Below are 18,464 nucleotides of genomic sequence, written 5' to 3'. Positions count from 1 at the left end.
TGAAGATCGTGGGCCAATAATACCCTGTTTGTAGCACCTTGTGACCAATTCTTCGATCGGTGAAATGTCCGCCACATGGTCCATCATGACAAGCTTTCAAAATGTCAAAAATTTCATCTTCGCGGACACATCTCCTAATGTGCATATCTGCCCCTATACGAAATAGGTAGCCCCCAATCCGAGAAAATCGAGTACTTCGCTGGATAATCTGTTTTCGTTCATTGGGGGTCAGATGTTTCGATAATTTTCCTACTGCTAAATAATTTGCAACATCAGCATACCAGGGTGTTTTAACAGTGACAACAAACAAATGCTCATCTGGAAATTGATCTTCAACTATTGTTGCGTCCATTAGTTTTGGCATTCGCGAGAGAAAGTCAGCTATAGGATTTTCTTTTCCAGGTCGGTCCTTGATTGTGATATCAAATTCCTACAATAAAATCAGCCATCTGGTTATTCTACCATTTGCGATTGGTTTATTTGCTAAGTATTTTATGGCAGAGTGATCTGTATACAAGATAACAGGATATCCAGTGATCTAATGGCTGAATTTATTGACAACATGTATTACAGCTAAAAATTCCTTTTCAGTAACGGTATAATTCAATTCAGTGGGAGATAAATTCTTGCTAATATAATAAATTGCATATGGCTTTTTATCTTCTTCCTGCCCAAGGATTACTCCAATAGCTGTATCTGAAGCATCTGATGAAATTTGAAATGGCAGGTCCCAATTTGGACCTCTAAGGACTGGGGCTGTTGACACAAGCTTTTTCAGATCCTGGAAAGCACGATCGCATTTTTCTGTCCAAATAAAGTCAACATTGCCTATCAGTGCATATAGAGGTGCAACAATATGAGAAAAATGTTCTATAAATCTTCTATAATAACCAAAAAATCCAAGAAAACTGCGTACCTCTGTCTGAGTGGTAGGAGTGGGAATTAGCAAAATTATTTGAATTTTGGCCAAGCCTACCTATATGCTAGCTGCTAAGATATAATGTCCTAAAATAAGTCCTTCTGTCATCATCATATAACATTTTTCATGGCTCAAACAGAGCCTGGTGGCAATGCAGCGCTGAAGCACTTTTTCCAGTGTGTCCAATGCTGGGTCAAAATCATCTCCGTATGGCGTAAAATCATCCATGTATACTACGAAACCTTCATTTATTAAGTTCGAAAAGATGCTGAGAATAGCCCTTTGAAATGTGGCAGGGGCATTGCATAGGCCAAAAGGTAAAACTCTGTAGGCAAATGTTCGCCAAGGACAAGTAAAAGTAGTTTTGTCTTGGTCTTTAGAGGCAATCTAAATTTGATTGTATCCACTGAAGCCATCTAAGAAAGAAAAGAATTTATTTTTTGCCAAAGTGTCTAATACTTGGTCAATGAATGGAAGGGGAAAATGGTATTTTTGTGTTGCTTTATTTAGCTCTCTATAATCTACACAAATCCTCCACTTTCCATTCTTCTTTGGTGTAGAAATTTTGAATAATAAACACATATTCAACAGAGATTATCCCGATTATACACTATTGTGGAAAACATGTATAATACATAACCTCCTCTACGTTGATCATCAATTTACAGAAGCAGAAACAATAACATGTGCACATAGAAGCATCAATCACACATATCAACACAGTATTTTCCCAGGGAAAGCATCTCGCTAAAAACTCCAACTATCTGTATATTATATTGATTGAGAACATGTAACAAACATTGTACAATACTCCTCACAAGTACTCAGTACTATCTCCACCTATTACACACAATACAGCTCAGATCTGATCTCCAAATCTCCTCCACTGCTTGCCTGCCTCCACTGCACAATACCTACTGAGAAATGAATAATAATGGTTGATAAAAACTCCTATTTACCTTGTGAAAATCACCCACACTGTAAATCACGTGAGCACAAGCTATATTTCACTTGGTATTGGCCCACACTATGCAGAGATCATTGGCATAACTCAATCCCATGCATGTGCACAATCTCATGCACAACTGATAGCAATCTCAACCTCTAGCACCTGTCTCCACTGAACTGTACATACACTGAGTTAACTGATGTATCCTTCAGTTGCATTATGAGTTAATAATTAGTGAATTAATTAAAACTAATTCACACAACTCATCACTTAGTTTATTGATCAGTTAGACTAAATACAACTAGTTCAACTAAGTCAAACTGAACACAACTCCATTAACTTCTCATCCAACTCCACAGAACTCAACCACATGAGTTCTAACTGATGTCCTGCATGCAATAGCTCAACTAACACATAAGAAAACATATTTCCTTCTAACAACTACATGTGCCACATCTATAGCTCAAACTGAAGTGCTCCAAGAGGATAAGATAAAGTTTATAGTCTAAATATTATTATGAGACAATAATATTTGACTTTTCTATTTTTGACTAGCAGTCTAAAAATAGACTTTGATCACTCCTACTGTGATCTCTCCTGCTGTGATCACCCCTGCTGTGATCCAAAGATAGACTTTGCGCCATAATTTTCCTGCAGGCCCACTTAGTGAAGGCGACTCCTTTCCACTAAGCTCCATCATCTTGTTGGATTCTCAACAAGCATTTCTTGTTGCACACTTTTCAAAACTCCCTCTCAACAAGAAAGGCTTCCTCTCAAACTTGATCCTGAAACTCTGGAATGTTCTGCATGCAACACATCTGCCCGATCCACTTTGCTCCAACAACACTTGGAACAAAAACACTCCCAATTGACCACTCTGTTGGGCTAGGAACATACTCTGATGCTGAAGCTCTACCTGTTGCTGACAAGTGCTCCCTCTCTGACATCTGCGCTACTCCAACATCTCCATGCATCTCACACCATTACACACTTCTATGTGCCACCTAGCACTGTGCAAAACACTTGTGCCTCTCGCATTGCTGCAGCCTGCATGATACGCACTGTCCTGGGATTCCCTACACTGTCGCTCTCTCTGCCACTCCATCCGCATCTGTCTCTACGCAATCAAACAGTTCCTGCTACTACACATTGGGGCTCCCGTAGCAAGGTCTCATCCAAGAGGTTGGGTACCTCAAGGATCCTGCCCCTCCTCCTTGGGACGATCAATCCACATCACCCCACCTCCTAGCTGGAGGTATGGCTGCATGCGATCCCTCAGCCCACCTGGCTCGAATTTTTCCCCTACTGAAGGTCTCTGCATGAGTAGATATCTCTACTCAATCTCCTCTCAGCTTCTCTAGTTGGGGCTGCTCTAAAACCTCCTGAAGCTGCTGCACCAATCGCGGCTCCTCCACAATCGTTTGAGACTTCTTCTGGCTCTGCATGTTGAGAGGTAATATATGCTCCCTCTCAACCACCAAGTCTCCATCAATTGCCTTGCTGCTCAAGGCTTTGCATGCATCTTGAACCTCAATAGCATACAGGTTCTTGACCCATGAACCAATCTGCTTCACCTGTCTAGTGATGATGTGTCTAAGGAAAACCTTTCCCTTACTGAAGACTACATCATATCCTTTGTCTTCTAGCATCACGATTGACACCAAGTTTCTCTTCAGTCCTGGTACATACTTGACATCGGTCAAGGTAAGGTGAGCTCCATGCTCCCTCTGAAAAATAACCGTGCCTACACTTGAGATGCTATACTTCTCATCATTACCCATCCCTATGAGTATCTGGAGATCTTTCTCCTCCAAAGTACTGAACAAACTTTTTTCACCGGTCATGTGGAAAGAAGCTCCACTATCAAGAAACCAACCACTTCCCACCATGGATGAAACCATGCATGCGAAGAGTGTGAAGTACAACTCAAACTGTGAAGCAAGTGAGGCTGCCTCACCTTCAGATCCTTCCCCAGATCCCTTCTTGGACTTCTTCTTTGGGCAATTAGTAGCATAATGGCCCAACTCATGACAACGAAAGCATCGCACCTTCAACTTGTCAACCTTCTTCCCATCATTGGAAGAACTTGATTCAGAAAGAGAAACCTTCCCCTTCTCCTTCTTCGCCTTACTCACTAAGGCACAGTTCTCCTCATCATGCATAGATGAAGAACTGTCTCTGGTGTGTCGTCTAATCTCCTCTTGCACAAGATCCGACCAAAGTCTCTCCCATCCTGGCAATTTCTCCCTTCCATTCACCGAGTCCTGGTAGCTATGCCAACTCTTACGAAGGCCAAGGAGTGCTAGACTCACCATATCCTCATCCTCAACAGTTACCCCCACACTTCCTAGCTCATCCCGGCACTGGGTGAACTTCGTGAGATACCTGGGCATACTGTCTTCATTCTCACACTTAATGTTTCTGAGTTTATCCTTGAGCACCAACTTCCTCTGGTTGCTCTTGCTTTGGAATAATTCTGTCAACATTTTCCACATCAAATATGGAGAAGCCTTTCCATGGAGGTTGGACACAATGTGATCCCTCACGCCCTCCAACGGAGTCCTTCGACACTTTGTTGTCTTCTTTTGCCAATCCCCGACTTGAGAAACATCAGTAGGTTTTAGGACATCCACATCTATGAACTCTTTCAACCCATTATCATCTAACACCGCCTCCACCCTGTCCTTCCATGCAATATAGTTCGAGATACCCTCAAGGGCATACTCCAATCGCAATCTGTTGAAAGACATTTCAACTTTGACACCAAGAAAACACTGCTGCAAATTCAAATTCCACCAGCTCAAAAAACTCAACCGCTTCTGATCTAAAATTCGTGAGAAAAAGTATTTCTTGTATAGAGATCGACTTTATGGGCATTCACCGGATATCTCACCTTCCAAAAGAAGGATGAATCCAGAGGCTACCTGGCCCGATTACAGATTCTGCCTGAAGAAATAAAATGTAAACACTTTCTGAATAATAGATCTGATGATCAACAGCTCCGATACCACGTAGAAGTTTTGAATAATAAACACATATTCAATAGAGATTATCCCAATTATACACTATTGTGGAAAACATGCATAATACATAACATCCTCTACGTTGATCGTCAATTTACAGAAGCAGAAACAATAACATGCACACATAGAAGCATCAATCACACATATCAACTCAGTATTTTCTGGGGGAAAGCATCTCGCTAAAAACCCCAACTATCTGTATATTATATTGATTGAGAACATGTAACAAAAATAGTACAATACTCCTCACAAGTACTCAGTACTATCTCCACCTGTTACACACAATACAGCTCAGATCTGATCTCCAAATCTCCTCCGTTGCTTGCCTGCCTCCACTGCACAATACCTGTTGAGAAATGAATAAGAATGGCTGATCCAAACTCCTATTTACCTTGTGAAAATCACCTACACTGTAAATCACGTGAGCACAAGCTATATTTCACTTGGTATTGGCCCACACTACGCAGAGATCATTGGCATAACTCAATCCCATGCATGTGCACAATCTCATGCACGACTGATAGCAATCTCAACCTCTAACACCTGTCTCCACTGAACTATACATGCACTGAGTTAACTGATGTATTCTTCAGTTGAATTATGAGTTAATAATTAGTGAATTAATTAATAACTAATTCAAACAACTCATCACTTAGTCTATTGATCAGTTAGACTAAATACAACTAATTTAACTAAGTCAAACTGAACACAACTCCATTAACTTCTCATCCAACTCCACAGAACTCAACCACATGAGTTCTAATTGATGTCCTGCATGCAATAGCTCAACTAACACATAAGAAAACATATTTCCTTCTGACAGCTGCATGTGCCACATCTGTAGCTCAAATTGAAGTGCTCTAAGAGGATAAGATAAAGTTTATAGTCTAAATTTTATTAGGAGACAATAATATTTGACTTTTCTATTTTTGACTAGCAGTCTTAAAATAGACTTTGATCACTCCTGCTGTGATCACTCCTACTATGATCACCCCTGCTGTGATCCAAAAATATACTTTGCGCCATAATTTGCTTGTGGGCCCACTTAGCGAAGGCGACTCCTTTCCACTAAGCTCCATCATCTTGTTGCATTCTCAACAAGCATTTCTTGTTGCACACTTTTCAACATTTGGCACCACAATAAGTGGAGAGACCCATTTACTATCGGAGATAGGATAGATGAAGTTCACATCTAAAAGTTTTTGAAGTTCAACTTTTACAATGTCTTTTAGATGAGGGTTAAGTCTCCTTTATGGTTGGCAAACAGGTCTCGCATCTTTCTCTATGTAAATGTGGTGTGTACATAACTGGGGATCAATTCCTTTCATGTCAGGATAGTCCCATGCAAATGCTTCTTTATATTTCCTTAGTAGTTGGATGAGCTTCTCTTCTTGTTTGGAAGTCAGGTTGGCATTAATGTTTAAAGTCTTTCCTAGCTCAATTTCTACAATTTTGCTATTTGAGACAGAGGTAGTAGGTATTTTTTGATCGTGATTATCTTTAAGAGGATCTTCTTCTAATTCATTATCAAATGCTGCTTCTATTATGTGACATTGTATGTGGGATTTGGATTCAGCTTGGCTAATAAAACTATTAATGGCATCATCTTCTGTCTGGTCTTTGAAATCGAGGGCCTCTTCTATGGTTAATGGAGATCTAATATTTTCGGTAAGGTATGATACAGGATGTTTGTTAGTTTTTATTATTGTGACACTTGGCTGGGCTGGAGGATATAAAGCTAGATTCTTGATATTAGCTCCCCTAGTTATGGTCATACTTCCTTGTCGGCAACCAATATAAGCATTACCAGTTGCAAGCCAAGGTCTGCCTAAATCAATGGATGTCCATCAAGTCGTTTTTTGGGGTTTAATATCAGAAAATGGGCAAGATACTCCCAGGAATCAACGGATATCATGACATCATGCAGTGTGCCCTCTGGCTTAACCACAGATCGGTTAGCTAGTTCTAATAAAGTGGAGGTCGGTTCTACTGATGTAATGCCCAGTTTTTGACAAGTGGTGGTTGTTAAGATATTAATTGCAGCTCCTAGATCAACTAAGGCATTTGAGAAGGTTTGTCCATTGATTTTTACGGTTACCATTGGATTTCCTGGGTCTTCATATTTAACGGGTGTTTCTCTTCCTGATAATAGGTCGGATAAGGTACGAACTACTTGGACTTTTGGGTTATTTGTTATTCTCCTCCTTGATTTCTTTATACATAGCTCTTTGATGGTATTTGCATATATTTGGATGTCTTGAATGGCATGGAGGAGTGGGGTTTTTATGTATAGATTTTTTATTTCTCCCAGAATGTCAAAATCAGGATGTTGTATAGGTCGAGGTATAATTAATCATTCTGGGAATGGGGGAGAAGATGTGGTTGCTTGATCATGAATTTATTGTTTGGTCACATCCTCTTCTTATGGTGGTTGTTCTATAGGTAACTGATTTTCAACTTGAGTGGTTTTATCTCCCTCTGTTTCAATGATGCACCCTGATCTTAATTGAAGGTCATTACACTCCCTTAGATCAGTTCCTATCTCTGGTGTTTCAATTATTTGAATAGATTGGACCAGTCTGTTGTTCGGATTAGGGTTGGGTTGGGCTGGGAGTTGTGGTCTTAAGTTAGACTGGGGGTTTTGTTGTAATGCTGGTAGTGTAGGTTGAGGGAGTGGAATAGTTCCTACTAGCTGATTCATCGGTCTTTGCCAGTTTGTCTGCCAGGCTTGACTCTGTGAAGTAGGAGGGGACCATTGTGTTGGATATACATTGTTTTGCCAATATGGTGGAGTATAGGGAAAATTTGGCCAATTGGGTTGACTTGTTTGGTTTGGCCATGGTGATGATGAAGGAAATGGTTGTTGTGACCAATTCGAGAAGGGAGGTTGATTTTGCCACATTGTATTATATTGTTGAGCATGATATTGTGGAGGCTGAAAAGAAGAAGCTGGATCTGGGAACATACCTGATTGTCGCGGCTGCCATTGACGGCACTGATTGAGTAGGTACACTGGTTCTGGCTCTTCTTCTGCTTCCTTGTATACTGCTTTCAATCCAGGAAGTGAGGGACAACTCTCTGTAGAGTGGTCTTTTGTACAAATGGTGCAGACTTGAACTGCATCTAATGGACACTCCTTATGGCTGTGTTTCTTTGTGCATATGGGACAGAATATTTCCAAATTCTGTTCTGCCTCTGCTTGCTTTTTTTTAGCCTACATAATATCAAGTTGTGTTGTCAGTGTCCCGAATATGTCAGTTTTAAAATTTTCTAATAAATTTCCAATTTCCGCACGAGTTACTCCCTTTGCAGAGATCTTGTTGTACCTTATAAACCTGTCATGTTCCGCTGGTTTTAGTCTTGTGCTGCCTCTTCAGCTCCTGATACATAAATTAATAATGTCAGCAAAATTTTCCTGATAAATATCTCCTTTTCCCATAATATTTAGTGTTTCAATCCATTGTTCGTTCATTCCCCTAATTAATGTTCTTTTTAATACATTATCAGGTAAGGGTTGTAGAAATTTTGAATAAGATGACACTTATTCACAGAGATTATCCTGATTATACACTATTGCAGAATACATGCATAATACGTAACCTCTTCTACGTTGATCATCAATTTTGCGGAATTAAAAACAATGAAACATCAATCGCATGTGCACATTAACACATTATGTAACCCGGGGAAAGCATACAGCTGAAAACCCCACACTATCTGTATATTATAATGGTTGAGAACATGTAACAATACATAGTACAATACTCCTCACAAGTACTCAGTACTATCTCCACCTGTTACACACAAAACTAGCTAAGATCTGAGTCAATCACAGGTTCAAATCTCCTCCACTGCTTTGCCTGCCTCCACTGCGCAATCCTGCATGAGAATAGATGAGAATGGCTGAAGCAAACTCATTTTTCCTTGGCTAAACCTCTCAATCCTCATTGGCAATAATTAATCCATTGATTGTGCAAAATCTCATGCACAACTATAGTCACAACTGATAGCAATCTCAACCTCTAACACCTATCTCCACTGAACTGTCAATGCACTGAGTTAACTGATGTATTCTTTAGTTGCTTTATGAGTTAATAATTAGTGAATTAATTTAACAATTAATTCACATCACTCATCACTAGTGTATTTGTAGTTAGACTAAATACAACTAGTTTAACCAATTCAAACTGAACACAACTCCATCAACTCCACAATCAACTCCAGCAAACTCAACCACATGAGTTCTAACTGAAGTCCTGCATGCAATAGCTCAACTGACCCACAAGAAAAGCGTATTTCCTTCTGACAGCTGCATGTGCCACATCTGTAGCTCAAACTGAAGTGATCCAAGAGGATAAGATAATGTTTATAGTCCAAATATTATTATGAGCTAATAATATTCGACTGTTCTATTTTTAGCCCGGCATTCTAAAAATAGAAACCGCCCATATGTCTAAAAATAGAAGTCCATCTATTTTTACCAACATGACCAATCATCCACAAATAGCATCCTGCAACTCATAGACCATGATCCATATGTCTAAAAATAGACTTTGCGCCAAAAATAGCTTGCGGGCCCACTTAGTGAAGGCGACTCCTTTCCACTAAGCTCCATCATCTTGTTGCATTCTCAACAAGGGTAATGATGCATAAGGAGATCTTTGAAGATTATACTGAAAATTCTCAACATATTCTTCTAATGTTTCATTTGGTCTAGCTACCATCTGAAATATTTCATCTTTTAACTCTCTAGACTTGCAATAATCCTGATGCTTTTTTTAGAAAAGACTCTTTCATTTGATCTCAGTTATTTATAACATCACCACCCAACCCCATAAACCATCTTAAAGCAACCCCTTTTAATGTAGAGGGAAATAATTTCAGTTTCTTTGGATCGGTGGTATAGTCATATCCTCTACACAACACATCAAATTCAAATAAGAATACATCTGGATCTTCTGATGTAAGGCCATGGAATGTAGGGATATGCTGGAGAGGAATTGATTTCATAGGTGCATTAGCTACAGTATCCACAATGGGGTACTGCAGTGTAGAGGTTTGGGTGTTTGGCTGGTTCTGGGCCATTTGGTCAAATATATGACAATAGCCTTCTGGGATATCTAGGAGGGTATTCCTACGTTGTCGAGGGGTAATGGCTCTAACAGGAATGGCCTTAACAGCACTTCCTTTATCTGGGATGATGAGAGTACCTAATTTTTGGGGGATTCTAGTTCTTGAGTTTCTTCAACTTCGTTATAAATAATTTTTGAATCGCTTCCCTTATCTAGGCTACTTAATGGTTGAATTATCCCAAGAGGAGATCTTGGTTCTTCAGTTTCCCCTGTCTCTCCTCTTCCTTCACAGAGGTTGCTAAGGTTCCCTTCTTGCAATGATTTTGGGCTAGAATTTTCAATTTCTTGAAAATCTTGCTCTTCGATTTGACTATGCACCTCAGCAAAGGCTACAAATGGTGATCCTATGGCCTGAAGGGAACTAGTAAGCTGTCTAGAAGTAACTTTTCTAGGTCCTACTGAAGGCTGAGATTTTGCTTTCTTAAGGATTTTTTCTATAAAGGTCGATCGGCCAAGGGTCATCGGCCCCTTAGCTTTGTTAGGCTTGGGTAGAGGTTTAGGATTCTTTTTAGGCTTTTTCTGCTTAGTCATGCACACAAATCAACTGCTAATTTCTACCCAAAGAAAATAGCACAAATCTGCAGGAAAGCAGGCAAGGAGCAGGGCTATTACATGCTCCGTATGTAGGTTCTTACCTTCCGTTTTTAAAACCCAATTCTCTCCTAGTAGGTTCTTACACTACTCTGGAAAAGAAACAAATGGCTACACTCTTCCCCGACAACGGCGCCAAAATGTCGAGCAGTCAAAAGGGTCTTTTTCACCTCTACTTACCCTACATTAACTTATCAATCCAGGAACGATTTGTTATCTCAAAGAGTGTATTCAGTTTGAGGTGGTCATTTGTCAGAGTAATGCTAGTAGTACAGTGCTCTAAATACAAGAGTAAACAGATGCTTAAAACAAGATCTACTTACAGAAAAGCTCCTTAAGTCTCAAATCATGCATTCAGAAAACTATAGCAATTTATCAGTCAAGGCTACAATAACAATAACTCATCCCTTTGTAAACTAATGTAATTAAAGATAACCAAGGAAAATATCATCAATCTGGGAGCTACACAATAGATGTCAATACTCGCTATAGTCTTAGATCGTTCTGCACACCAAAGCAATGATAATACAAATAACAGGAAATGGAACAACAACGAAGAAATGGAACAACAACTAGTCTTCTAAACAAGATTGAACAGTAGAACCTTAGTCTATGGAAATAAATGCAGCAATGGTATCCTATAGGTATCAGATAACAATCTTCACTCTAAAGATAAATCGGACAGCAAACAGAAATAGAACGACAACTAATCAGACATGAAGTATAGAACAAAAACTAGAGTCAAATATCAATGTACAATGAACCAAGATAAATAACATAGGTGGCATGCTTAATATTAAGAGAAACAGTGATATGACTTCGATACAACAGGTATCAATATCAGTTATAAAGAGAAACGATTGTAATTCGTAATGGAACAACAACGTCAGTTAAAAAACAATCGCGATTAAGTGTAAACCATAGATGAATATAGTAATACCAACTTATGAATGTTACAGCACGGTTACTCTGTAATTGAATAGCAATAGCATTCTGTAAGGAATAGCAATGTTATATCAATGGTTAAAGGAACAACAATGTGTTACAAGTCAGAATGAACAACACAGCATTCCTGTCACAGAGAACAACATTACTCAGTTGAGCATAAACAAAATATAACAGAACCGTGATGTAAAATAGCAAAACACATCAGATTACCGAACAGAGCTAATAATGAAAACCACACACGAATTAGAGATAATGGTACAAGAGCAAGTGTTCCACCAGGGCTGGGCGCTTAGCTTCCAGGGACACACCGCATGAGATTACTTAGAATCAAAGATGGAACGATAACCAGATTTATATTAAAACATCAAATCAGAGTTACAATGGATCACTTCTCAACGAGAGTCGATGATCAAAGTTTCAAATACAAAGGAGAATTACATAAAAATAACAACAAGTCGTCCCCCGGGATAGCAGTGCTACCCCTTCTTATAACAACCAAGCGGAGATATCAATGATGCAAAAGTAGTTAAGACAGCGATCCCTCAGGATCAAAGGATCCTGAGGGATTCACTAGACTATTAATTACCAGTTATCCATTTGTTCTCTTGCGCCGATTTGATATCTCCTGTTCCCTTTCTAGGCTGATATGCTCCAATTTGGATCGTCTTGTTTGCATACGGTTTCCTGCCAAAGGGACAATAGTTAACTTTTTCTTGTCTTTTCCTTTGGGATGACAATCTCTCATTTTCTCCTTTTTCTGCATAAGAAAATGCCAATTATTAGTTTTTTTGCGTTGCATATAAATCCCATAGATTTTTCCATAATTTCTTATTATCTACCTAGTTCATGATGCAAAGAGGTTATGAGTTTTAAAGAAAAGATGACAAAATAAGCAATAAAGACATACCTTCTTCAGTACTCCACATAAATCATGGGACAATGGATTAAAGTGACTTTAAATATATTTTCCCTAGGATCTTATGAGAGTTAATTATGATGGATTGGCTAGAGATTCGTTGGTCTCTAGTAAACTACAGAGACAAAACTATTAGCTTCCTCATTGAGAAAGGCATCAGAAAAGAGATTCAGGGTATTAAAATGAATATTAAGTTGCGACCCATTACAATTAATCAATTGGGCAAGTGCGTACGAAAGGGATATCATATTTATGCAGTATAGGTGGGCTACATCAATTCTAAGGATACATTGAGCACACTAGAAGACATACCAGTGATTCAGGAATTCACTGATGTCTTTCCAGAAGAGATTCTCGGTTTACCTCCAAAAAGGGATATTGATTTTAAAATAGAATTAATCTCGGGTGCTACTCCAATTTCCAAATCTTCGTATAGAATAAACATACCAAAATTAACCAAACTCAAAATGCAGTTGTAGGAATTACTTGAAAAATGATACATCCAACCAAGTGTGTCATCTTGGGGATCTCTGGGTTTTTTTGGAAGAAATAAAGATGGTACCTTGAGATTATGTATTGATTATCGACAACTCAATAAATTAACTATTAAGAATAGGTACCTGTTACCCAAAATCAATGATTTGTTTGATCAAGTTAAGGGGACCATTGTGTTTTCTAAAATCAATTTGTGATTGGGGTATCATCAAATAAGGATTAAAGATGATGATATCCATAAAATGACATTTAAAACCTGTTACGGTCATTACGAATTTGTCGTTTTACTATTCGGGCGCACTAATACCCCCACAAATTTCAAGATTTTGATGCATGGAATCTTCCAGCCCTATCTAGATAAATTTGTTTTTATTTTCATTGATGATATATTAATTTACTCAAAAAATATGGAAGAACACAAGGAGAATTTACAAATAGTGCTACAAATTTTAAGAGAAAATAAACTCTATGCGAAATATAGTAAATGTGATTTCTTCAAGGACCAGATACAATATCTGGGACATGCTATTTCTGCAGAAGACATAGTTGTAGATTCTGAAAAGATCAACACTATTGTATAGTGGCTTGTCCCAAGAATGTGGCAAATATTTGTTCATTTACGGGACTGGCTGGTTATTATCAATGTTTTATTGAAGGTTTTTCCGGAATTGCCCACCCCATAACTTCATTACAAAATAATGGGAAGGCATTTAAGTGGTCAGCAGATTATCAAGTAAGATTTGATATGTTAACGCAATTATTCACAACCGCCCCAGTCCTAAAAGTTACTGATCCCGAGAAATAATTCACAGTATGCACATATTCATCTAAAGAAGGAGTCAGAGGAGTGTTGATGTAGGAGGATAAGGTGATAACCTATGAATCTCATAAATTAAAGGATTATGAACAAAGATATTTTGCATATGACCTGGAGCTAACAACAATGGTCCATGCTGTTAAGGTGTGGTGACACTACCTGTTAGGAAAAAGGTTCTGTTGTTGACTAATCATAGCAATTTAACAAGTTTATTCAAGTAACCCAGCTTGAATGCACATCAATCCAGGTGGAAAAACTATTTAAGTGAGTTTGATTTTGATATCAAACACCTGAAAGGAAAACAAAATCACATTTTTGATGCCTTAAGTAGAAAATTGCACTGTGTATATGAAATTTTCTATAGTTAAGTGCAGATTGATTTTTCCAATCGAATAAAAGAGGCTACCTATAAAGACCCGAAAATAGGGTTTTACGGCAAGAAGTAGAGCAAATGAAAAAAGCTGGGAAAGTAGGTGATTACAACATAGATGGAAATAACCTGTTGATCTATAGGGGAAACATTTATGTACCCAATCAGGTGGATATTAAGCAAATGATTCTGGACGAGTTCCACTGAAGCCCTTACACAACCCATCCCGAATATCAAAAATTGTCACTAAGTTAAGAAAAGGATATTTTTGGCCTGGTATGAGGAAGGATATTTCTCAATATTTATCTAAATGTCTTTAATGCCAACAGGTAAAATTTGAAAATCAACATCTGGTAGGCTTACTCCATCCATTGCCCATACCAGAGTGGAAATGGGATACTATTACAATGGATTTCATAATTGGCTTACCCAAATCTAAGAAACAAAATGACTCCATTATGGTAGTTGTGGATAAATTGAGTAAGACAACCCATTTTATTCCTATAAAATCTACCTATCAAACTATTCAAATTGCTGACATTTTTATGAGGGAAATATTCAGATTGCACGACATGCCAAGGGTAATAATCTCAGATCGAGACATAAAGTTTACCTCTGCTTTTTGGAGATATTTATTCATGGGCCTGGGTACTCAGATCCAGTTTAACATTGCATACCACCCACAAATATATGGGCAAAAGAAACGTGTGAATCGAGTGATGGAGGATATGTTACGAATGTATGTAGTGCAGTGACCAACCAAGTGGGACGAATACCTCCACCTGGTTGAGTTTTCTTAAAATAATAGCTATCATGAATCCCTGAAGATGAGCCCCTTCGATGTATTGTACGGGAAAAGGTGTAGAACACCGGCTAATTAGAGCAGCCCTATGGATAAGCTAATGTTAGGAACAGGTATGTCATTTGAATCAAACAAACTATAAGGAAGGTCCGTTAAAATTTGAAGGCTGCTCAAGATTGACAAAAAACTTGTGCTGATAAAAAAAAAAAAAGAGATTTTCACGTTGGGGACCATGTATATGTGCATATTAAACCAAGGAAAATCACTTTGAGATGGGGAAGTTGTGCAAAATTATCACCCCGTTTTGTGGACCCTTCCAAATTTTATAAAGAGTAGGAACAATTTCCTACCAATTGGCACTGCCCAATCTTATGAAAGTCCACAATGTGTTTCATATATCATTATTAAAAAATACATATATGATCCCAGACATATTATTAACTAGAAGGACATAGAGGTAACACATTTTTTTTTGTATGCTTACATGATTTTAGTTTTATTGTAAATATAAACGAATGATGAATCATGTTATGATCAGGTCAAACAAGACGAAGAAGTTCTAGTAGAACCCTTGCATATTCTCAAGTAGAGAGAAATAATGTTGTGGAAGCGAGTTATTACCCAGGTTAAAGTGCAATGGAGGCACTTTAGCCCAGAAGAGGCCACCTAGGAAGATAAGGATTTCATGCGACAAGCATATCCAGGTCTATTTCAAGGACCCAACTAAACATCGGGACAGTGTTTCGGACCAGGAGGGGAAGATGTAAAATCCTCAGATCTGAAAGTAAATTTTATAGTTACTATTATTTACTTTTAAGTTTTTATTATGAGGGAAAACAACTTTGTAAATAAAACAAAGATTTGATCACAAGTGTTGTTATTGTTTTAATTAAAATAAAAGAATAAAATGTTGTTGAGAATATGGTATGCGGATGTAGACTCAATAACTATTTTAGAACTTTCATAGAGTTGGGGAGGGAAGTTATGACCTTTCTTTTCTTGACCCCAGAGATAAAATATCTTAGGAGGGACAAGAGAGAGGTTAGCCACCGGGAGGAGGGAACATCTGAAGAAAGAGAAAGAGATAATGCTACCATGAGTGTTATCTTGAGCTAGTTTTGAGCTGGTGGAAACTCACCGATCAGATATAAAAATGATGTTCTAGACTGGACCAGGAGGGTCTCGAGGTCTTAGAATTAAGTTAATCTATGAAGGTTACAAGACACCAACTGTACTGGAAGTGGAAGCTAGAGGGGGAATCTAGACATAATTTCTAGTTCCAATGGAAGGGAGGCATAGTCTCATCCTTATTCTGTCTTCTTGTCTGGTTTTTCATTTCATAGGTAAGTACTAACTCCTTACTAGTAATTTTCCTGATGAATGTGCTCATTATTGAAAGGATTTTGTTAATGAGTGAAATGTATGTGTTAACATAGGAATTAATTTTTCTTTAAAGAAATCAGAAATGATTTTTGCGCCTCATTTCTTAATATATGTAAAAATTAATACAGAGTACAGTGGTGAAATACATATGGTATAAGGGCATCACTATAAGGCCTGGACTAAGTTAAAAATGGAAAACAATGGTTCAGTATTTAGTTCACTGATTATCTAGCTATATAATGCTTGTTCAGTTATGATGTTTAGATGGAGATAAATTTTGTACATTATTTAAACATCATGGTTTCGCCATAACTCAGAAAATATAGAAGTCAGGATACCTTACTGTGATTGTATTTGCGAACTACTCTTAATATAGAACTATGTTAATCCTTTACAACAAATCATGTAAAATAAGCGCTCGAGCAAAGCGATAGTCAGCAATTGGAAGTATCATCTAATACAAGCGTATAAATATGAACTATAACACAAAGAAAATAGATTTCTCGAATTGACATTCAACAAATTACTAAGAATGCTAACTGAGAATTTTAAAACACTGCAACAATATTAATTAAATAAGTATTCATTGTCATGAAATTATAAAAACCAAGAATGGACCATCTAGGATAAAAGGTCGAATGACTACATTAAATGCTCGAGTTTGAGTTTATTGAGACTCTGCTGCCAGAGCACATTTCGACAGTCCAATCAAAGTGGGGAAACCCGTCCAGGGTGATAATATTCAAACAACAGGAGCTACTCTTTACTTTCGAAAATAAATTAAAAAATGGAAGCAAAACACTATGAAAGAGAGTTTGAGAGGAAATTGAACTTTGCAGAATGGCATAAGATCAACAAGAATATTAAACATGATGTATTAAAAATAATATTAAACATGATTTGAAACTTGTGCCATATAATACAAACAGAGATATGTTATGGCCGCAACCATAGTTAGTTAAATAAAACTAAAAGAGTGTGAATAGACCCTCGACAAGGGTATGTCAATTGAATTTAAAACACAACCTGTAATGCACCCTAAATGGTAAATAATTATTTTAAATAATTGTAAAAGGACGAGTTATAGAGTTAATTGTTGTGAAATTTATAAAATATTCCTAAGTATCATTCTGGAGTTACCTAAAACAGAGAAAAATTCTAGTTTGCATCTTATAACCAAAACAACCAAAGAATACACAAATTCTTTTTATTGTCATAGCTAGAGAAGGGCTGAGGGCCTGAGACTTGAAAAAAGTTCAATAAACAACAATATAAGGCTGAGGGTATCCAACACTTGAAAACATTACACAATTAGAGGAATCCCACTTGATGGTTTCATACACAACCTTCAGAGAACCCAGAATTCTCAGAGAGCAGGCAAGGCACACCAAAACATATAAATAAACTAGGGTTTCGTTCAATTGCCAACCTACGAGTGAAGGAAAAATGAGACTAGGTAAACCCTTTGAACTGATTCCTTTAGAAGTCGCCCTGTAACCCTGTTGCTCCACCTGTAATAAGAAGTAACTACCCTGTTAGGGTTTAATCCATTGAGGTAAATTAAAGGAAACAATTCATCAAATAACTCAAACAAGCCAGTGAGAGCTTACCTGAGTTTCATGTGGAGGGAAGAAATCCATTTGTTGAGAACAGTCACCGAGGAAGAGAAATCGAGGGATTTCTTCCATAAATAAATACATATTTCCTAGACGACTGAGAGAAAAGGAGAGGTTAACTGCTACAAAACAACAAAGATGTAGTGGTATGACACCCTTCTTGTCTTGAAGAACCAGTTGCACAAAGGAAAAATTGTAGAGCAATGTTCTGTTCCGAGACAGGGAGTGAATGAATTCCACCAGTAGCAACCCCACAGGTAGTTTCCATAACCCTACCTCGGCGAATCATGATTGTCGAAGAAGCACCATAAGGTTCCATCACAGGAAAACTACCAAGTGGTGGAAGGGAATTGTGCCCACCTAGATGTGTGTCTCAGAGTTTCGAGAACAATCCAACTTTATCAATACAATTTATATGCAGAACTAGACTTAGATTAAGCTGATTGAAAATCAATTCAACTTTGGTTTTACAAGTCATGGCTAATACCATCCACTTTTCAATA

The 18,464-nt window shown here is 37.9% G+C and overlaps 1 long non-coding RNA gene across 1 annotated transcript; it reads right to left on the bottom strand.

Annotated features, from left to right (window-relative positions):
* Positions 1-17,488: 17,488 nt before the first annotated feature.
* LOC149191970 (uncharacterized) lies at positions 17,489-18,186 on the bottom strand. The gene is made up of 2 exons (XR_016254854.1): positions 17,956-18,186; positions 17,489-17,856 (listed from the first exon to the last, which is right to left on the bottom strand). It is a non-coding gene; the product is annotated as an uncharacterized LOC149191970 (long non-coding RNA).
* Positions 18,187-18,464: the final 278 nt, after the last annotated feature.

The sequence above is a fragment of the Pinus tabuliformis genome, chromosome 2_2 (assembly GCF_031772625.1).
Source record: "Pinus tabuliformis cultivar Carrire ecotype Pingquan chromosome 2_2, CPIR1, whole genome shotgun sequence".
NCBI classification, from domain to species: domain Eukaryota; kingdom Viridiplantae; phylum Streptophyta; class Pinopsida; order Pinales; family Pinaceae; genus Pinus; species Pinus tabuliformis.
Note: the sequence above shows the minus strand (reverse complement) of the source record. Positions and strands in the feature narration are given on the sequence as shown.